Source organism: Juglans microcarpa x Juglans regia, chromosome 1D (assembly GCF_004785595.1).
Source record: "Juglans microcarpa x Juglans regia isolate MS1-56 chromosome 1D, Jm3101_v1.0, whole genome shotgun sequence".
In the NCBI taxonomy this organism is placed as follows: domain Eukaryota; kingdom Viridiplantae; phylum Streptophyta; class Magnoliopsida; order Fagales; family Juglandaceae; genus Juglans; species Juglans microcarpa x Juglans regia.
In genome coordinates, this window is record NC_054594.1 from 48,168,327 (window position 1) to 48,175,442 (window position 7,116).

The 7,116-nt window shown below is 34.1% G+C and overlaps 1 long non-coding RNA gene across 1 annotated transcript; it reads right to left on the reverse strand.

Annotated features, from left to right (window-relative positions):
- Positions 1-924: 924 nt before the first annotated feature.
- LOC121250500 lies at positions 925-1,581 on the reverse strand. The gene is made up of 2 exons (XR_005937803.1): positions 1,490-1,581; positions 925-1,370 (listed from the first exon to the last, which is right to left on the reverse strand). It is a non-coding gene; the product is annotated as an uncharacterized LOC121250500 (long non-coding RNA).
- Positions 1,582-7,116: the final 5,535 nt, after the last annotated feature.

The window sequence follows — 7,116 nt, forward strand, 5'->3', positions numbered from 1 at the left end:
CTTCCAAAATTAGCGTTCTTCTTGGGCTAGGCTTGTGGGGGCAGCTGAGTCTCAATGAACCAGTAAAAGTCCAATCGAAGTGTGAACTTGTGGCCTTCAGATGGTTGGATGAATCAGGCTGGGATTTCATGCTATATATATATATATTGTGGGAGTCCTCCTGTTTGTAAGTTGATTAATTTTTTCTTACGAATTAAATCTTTTCATATATGAACGACATAAAAAAATATATCATTTACATTAATTTACAATTTTTTTAATTTCTGATCTACTCACTACAAGGGAAATCACCTTTCCCGGCGATCCATTTTCGCTGGGAACACCAATAAAATCGTTGCTATAACCTTTACCAACGATTTATAAATCGCTGGACGTTCGCCGGTATTAAAGCCTCACTTTTGATCTACTCCAACGGAAGCAAAAAATCGCCGGGAGATCTATTTTCTTTACCGGCGATTTTTATTCGCCGTAAATAATACCTTTTATCGCCGCAATTGCAAGATACGATTAAGTTGTTAATCGTTAGAAAAGATTAATTCCAGCGATTTAATACTGTCGCTAAAAGAGGGAAAATCGCCGAAAATATTCTTTCCCAGCGATTTTTTTAAATCGCCGCAATTGACTAAACAATTTTGAAATAATAATTGCGGCGATAAAAGTGCGCCGGTATAGATCAATACCAGCGATTTAAAAATCGCTACAATTGAGTTATTGGTCTTGTGAACTCAGTTGCAGCGATTATAATATCGCTAGTAATTATAGTCGTTGCGAAAAATAAAATAAATCGCCGCTAATGCTGCAATCTATTCCAACGGCTTAATTAAATCCCTGGGAATACTTGTCTCAATGCAAATTATCTTGCAGCAAGCAGTACGAATATTTGCTCAATTTTCATAAATATTTATCAAAATCTTATAGCCTGTATTAGACCAAGAAGCCTGTCTTTATAATTACGATACAGGACAAGGAGACAATAGCTTCGGTGCTACTAAACAGAAAATAGCCTGAATTGGGCCAAGAAGCCTTGTCTTTATAATTATGGCACAGGGAAAGGAGACAACAGCTTCGGTGCTACTAAAGAGAACACACCAAATACAACAATAAACCCAAAGTGGCATTTTCAACTTTTCCTTCCCAACTCAAACTCACCAGTTACAAAATAAACAGAAAAAAGGTGGTGAACTAAACTAATCAATACAATCGGTAGAAAAAATAAAAGTGCCACTCATTGCGCGATAGCCGCTGGTTCTGGTAACCATTGCCACACTTTCACTTGACCGGCTCCATCACCAGTAAAAAACACGCCAACAGGACCCATCTGAATTGCACGAACCTCTTGTTTAGCATAAATTTTACCCCTCTTCGAAAATCTAACCAGCACAGACCAAAAGAAAACAAATAGATAAAAGTGGATTCTTGAAAACAGGAATAGACTCCCAAAAGAAATTCAAATTAAAAACTAAAAGAAGTCAACCAAGAAAATACTAACGACGGCAAATCATAGAGGTGGACAGAGTTATCGTTGGAAGAGCATAGCAAGATGGGCTTGGCTTCTGAATCATGCATCCCACATAGGGTAAGTAGGCCCTGCAGGAGCCGAAGTAACAACATCATTAAATAAACTAGATCAATCAAATATTAATATTTCTATGCAAATGATTTGATCTCAGGAATTTGTATGCATGAATAAACCATACTTGGAACGAACTTGATAGATTTATGCAACTTCAAATTACTATCAAAATCATATGTGAAAGGGAACAGTGATTTCATATAATGTAAATAATAGCATCCCAATCCACTAATTTCCTAACAAGAATCCAATACCAATAATAGTTTAAAGTAGTACGGATTTAACTACCCCAACCTTCAAATTACCCCAACCTCCACACCAATAAGGTTTGAACTCTTGGGGTGCAAACAATTTCTAGAGATCACGTTCCATTGGTGAAAAACTTATGATTTACCCAATCCTCATGATTGTGTGATGGAGACGCATTACACAGGTCTATTACACAGTCCATTGAACCAGAATAGAGCCTATTAGAGCCAACTACTAATGAAACAACTCCAAGGGTATGACCTTTAAGTGATGCAGCTGGTTCAAAACAGTTGGTAGCTGCATTAAATGTCCATGCCAATATAGACCCATCCTGCACCAAAGAAAACCTTCCATCAATACCTGTTAAGAAATGTTTTTTTTATAAGAAATACAAGTCAAACGTGTTAATAACTTAATTCTGCAAACAAACACGCACGCAGGCGCAAGGAGAGAAACATATATCCCTAAAGATGCAATGGTTTTTTCCCTTAGTGAGATTCAGGTAACATTATCAAATCTGACTTCCAGGGAAATTAAGATGCCTTATGTCCTACATTTTTATGTATAATAGATATCATATACTAATAAAAAATGATATGGACCACTATTTTACAATTTTTTTTACAAATCTTCAGTTAAATAATATAATTTTATCAATTTCTTTGACTTTGATGGTCTTGAAATTTTTTTAAAAAAAAAACAATATTTTATATAACTCTTTCATACCTTATATATATAGAGCCCCCATAACAAATTCAAAACAATCTGATGGTTTTAAACCAAACCTTTGAGCTGATGGTGTGGATGAAGTTGAAAACTTCCTGCTACACAGTGGTAAAATTACATAAGAAGAGACAAATTAAAAAAAAAAAATCGCTCATAACATCGATAGGCTGGGAGATCTATGCACCATTTACTTCAGAATGACCATTTATCATCAAAGCTTTATGGTTTTTTGAGATAAGATGAATGAGAAAAAGGATCAATGGCATTAATAGTTTCAACCATAAAGTACTAAGGAAGAAAGAAAGATTGCTTATAGCTACTAAACCATCCAAACCTTCCATCAATGGAGGTTTATTGTTCTCGATATGTTCTGTAATAATTGAAGGAAATGTGTCAACCTCACTTGAACAACTAGAATACAAGATAAAAATGATTATATCCCAAAAGTAAGAGCAATAAAAAATAACAATTATAACATTATCTTAACATTATCTCCATTATGACAGTGACTTGTAGATAAAATAAACATGCAGAAACTCTCAATCACATAAATAGACGTGTGAATGTGGTAAGTTATATAGGTATCCATGCAAGTTTATCAAGTTTGACCACATCACATAGGTGAGGCCTCGTGAAACAATTTCACAGATAAAACAAAATTTTGGAAGACTCGAATTCACTTGAACTCAAAATAAGGTCCAATTAAATTCCACACAGATCAAATAACACAAATCTCATATTTCACAGTCTTTATACTTCACCTCCAACTCCATTACAATCCCAACCACACATCACTTCTTCTAAGTCTACCATAATCAACGCAGTGAATATATACAAATATGTCCAATTATGCAAACATAATGCCATTCAATCACATAAACATAATTTTCCTTGAAATAAGGAGACGGGTTTATACCATAAATTGAAGGCTGAGTTTGGCAGTGCTAGGGCAGTGCTAGATGTGGAGGAGAGGCTCCCAGTGGTCTGAGGTGGGCTGAGCAGTGGTGGGCAGTGGGCCTTGTGTGGAGGAACCTGTGGTGGTGCCATGAGGGTTGCTGCTATGAGGGTTCGGCTTAGGGCTGTGAAAACAGAGGGGTTGAGGGAGGTCTTGGGCTGGGATCCAGAGTGGGGCCTATTTTGTGGACGGTGAAGGGTGGTGGTTGGTCGGGGATGATGGCTGGCGGCCGTGAGATGAACGGAACAGAGAGATGAGGGAGAGACCGAGGGGTATCACGACTGTTGGTGGACGCTTGGTGATTGCTGATTGCGAACAGAGCAAGGGAGCGAGGGAGGGCCTCGTGCTGCTGGGTTAGGCATGGAGGAGAAGGGGGCTCCGAAAGAGTAGTGGCGATGGACGTCGAGGTGTGAGTGGTGGCGAATGACACCCCTAGCTGCGGCGATGTAGAGAAATCCGAGAGAGAGAGAGAGAGAGAGAGAGGCGAGGCCAGATTCGGAGAAAAAGGAAAGAGATCGGCGTGGGGGCTAGGGGAGAAGGAGGGTGTGGTCGTCGAGGTGACGTGGCGGTGGCGACGGTCTGTGCGCGGTAGCGTGGGTTGAGCGAGAAGAGGAATTGGGGAGACGGGGGTGGGGGCGCAGGTGGGGGGGGGGGGGGGGGGGGGGGGGGGGAGGGTAGAGGAAGGGGGATGGGTTGTGTGGAGGGAAAAAAAAATGAATGCGGGATTTTAATTTTAACATAATGTGCGGCGATATTAACTCGCCGCAAAACGAATCACTCATTTTCAACGAATTTAAAATTGTTGAGACTGCTCATTCCTGACGATTAAAAATTTGCCGGAAATAGTATCTTGGTGAATTTTCTAATATGCTTTTCTCCGCGCTTTATATTCGCAGCTAATAAGATTCACTCGCCGCAAAATATCTATTGTGGCGATTTTCCTATTCGTTGCAACTAAAATTCCACTATAGTCATCTGCGACGACAAAAAAATCGCCGCAAATAAATAAATAATAATTTCAGCATAAATTTTCGTCATATATTCTGTTGAATTTTAGCGGCGATCCAAAAATCGCCATAAATAAGAGTCTATTGCGGCGATTTTTTTGCAACAATTTTAAAATTGCTGAAAAATACTTGATTTCTTGTAGTGACTTACGGATGTTTTGATGCATGGCTCATGTGTTATGCCTAGGCTTGAAACTCTGACTAAGGGATCGTCAATCACCCAAGAAGCTAGCTAGCGGTTGTAAAGATATAACCTTTCTATGGGGTTAAACTCTTCATCTTGCGTGTAACTCTTCGTGTCTTGTAACGTACTCTCACGATATTGTATAGATATGTAAGGACGTATCATTAATCCTCTCTCATATATGCATGGGTTTGGATAGCAACTACCATAGAGAATATGTATCACTTGGTGGCGAGGGAGAATTGGAATTAGGTAATATTCACTTTCAGTAATTAATTAACCTTTGATTTTGCGTTTGCATGCATCGGTCTCGTTTAGATTCGAAGATGAGTTATGAATAGTAGTGAGATTTATGAATTAAAATTAATGAATAATAATAAATAGTAATAAAATGAGTTGAGATAAATTGAAATGGATTGAAAATCCAAACCGCACGTAATTGTGACAAGAATTAAGCAAAATATATAAGTTTGGATTAGGATTCTCGAAGTTTTTAATTTAAAATGGGAGAAATATATATATATATATATATATATATATATATATATATATATATGCAGACAAAGTGAAATATCTTACATAATTTATTATATTCGTAATCATGAGTTTTTTGTGCGGCTTGTTTGGAAAAGTTATCTTTATCTCATTTTAAAAGTAATGTTTTAAATATCGTACCGGATGTCGTATCGATTAAGGTATTGGAACGAAATATTTCAATACCGATATCGTTTCGTGTACCATTTCGAAATAGTCGATATATGAATAAATTATATATATAAATATATATATAAATTATATTTCAAAATAATAGTCTATATATGAATAAATTATATATAAATTCATATATATATATAAATTATAAATAGTCTAGTCTGAATTAAGGGTTAAAAAATGAACTTGTAGTGTGAAAAAAAAAATTAAGACCGAAATATCGGTTGGTACAGACCGGTATACAGGCCGGTACAGGCCGAAATATTGACCGGTACGAAATATATATAGTACCTGTACCGGCCTAGTGGCCGGTACGGCAAATACCAGCTGTACCGGCCGATACGGTACAATATTAATAACAGTGCTTAAAAGCACTACTTCTCATAACCTAATTTATTCCCAAACATCACTTAAACACAATCATTTTTCAATTTCAATTTTTTTTTTCATTTAATTATTATAATTTTTCCAAATTTTTAAACAAAATACAAAAAAAATTACAACTCTTTCAAATTTCAACACAAAGAATATTAAAAAAAATTATATTTTAATAATATTTTAATTTAACAATATTTTTATTCAATGTTTTATGATCTCTCACTTCTCAAAATTTAATAAAATATTTTAACTCAAATAATTTTACTACTATTCACAAGCTATTTTATTAATATTTACAAACTTCTTATCTCACCTCATTTTCCAAACATCTCAGTCATTTAAAATAGTACTATAGCTTGTTGTACATATCAATATCCTTATCGCTTTGAACCTTAGAGTTTGGCTCGAAAAAATTGTAAAAGATATTGACGCGATGTATGCGTGTATCTAATTAGAACACTTTTAATGACTTTTGTATTATATAAAAAATATAAATTATTTAAAAATTACTCTAAAAAAATTTTCATCCAATTATATAAAAGAAATTATAAAATACAATTAGTTATAGTAACTTGCTACATGGGTACGTTCATCTTGTAAAATTTTTATTATTATTGATATTTCATTTACTCCCTCATTTTCTTTTATTTTGATTTTTATCATGTAAGCAAATTCTTTTTATTGTTCATCATTTTAAAATACATTTCATTTTCTTCTAAAAAATATCTTGGAAATATTTTTAAACCAATTTTTTTTTCATATTTTGATTTTATTTTTAATTTTATTTGACTAATATATTTTTGTTTTACGTGCATGGGATTGAATTATTTTACATTGTATATAAAAGTAAATTGCAAATATAAAAAATATATGGATATTGTAAATTTATTAGTAGAAATAAAATATTTAAAAAGAATAAAAAAAGAATATTTAAATGATATAAAAAAATAGATAAGTTAATAGATGACATATTGTAAAAGTTAATATATAAAATAAAAAAAATGAATTTTAATAATATATTTTAAATGATAGGATAAAAAATCTATAATGCCATGCATATTAATTACCATTTATCTTTTCTCTACAAATTACTTGGTAACTAAAAACCGAATTATTTGAGAAAGAGACTAAACGTATTATCGTGCCTAAAATATTGTCTTGGTCATAGTTCAAAGAAGTTGAGACGACTTGGAAGAGATAGACCATTTATTCCCTTTTGATGTGTTAGATAATACCATGGGTTTAAATGATAATTATGGCATCTAATATAAAGGAGAATAAACGATGCTGATTTATTTATTTATTATAATTAATTTTATTCAAAATCATTTTT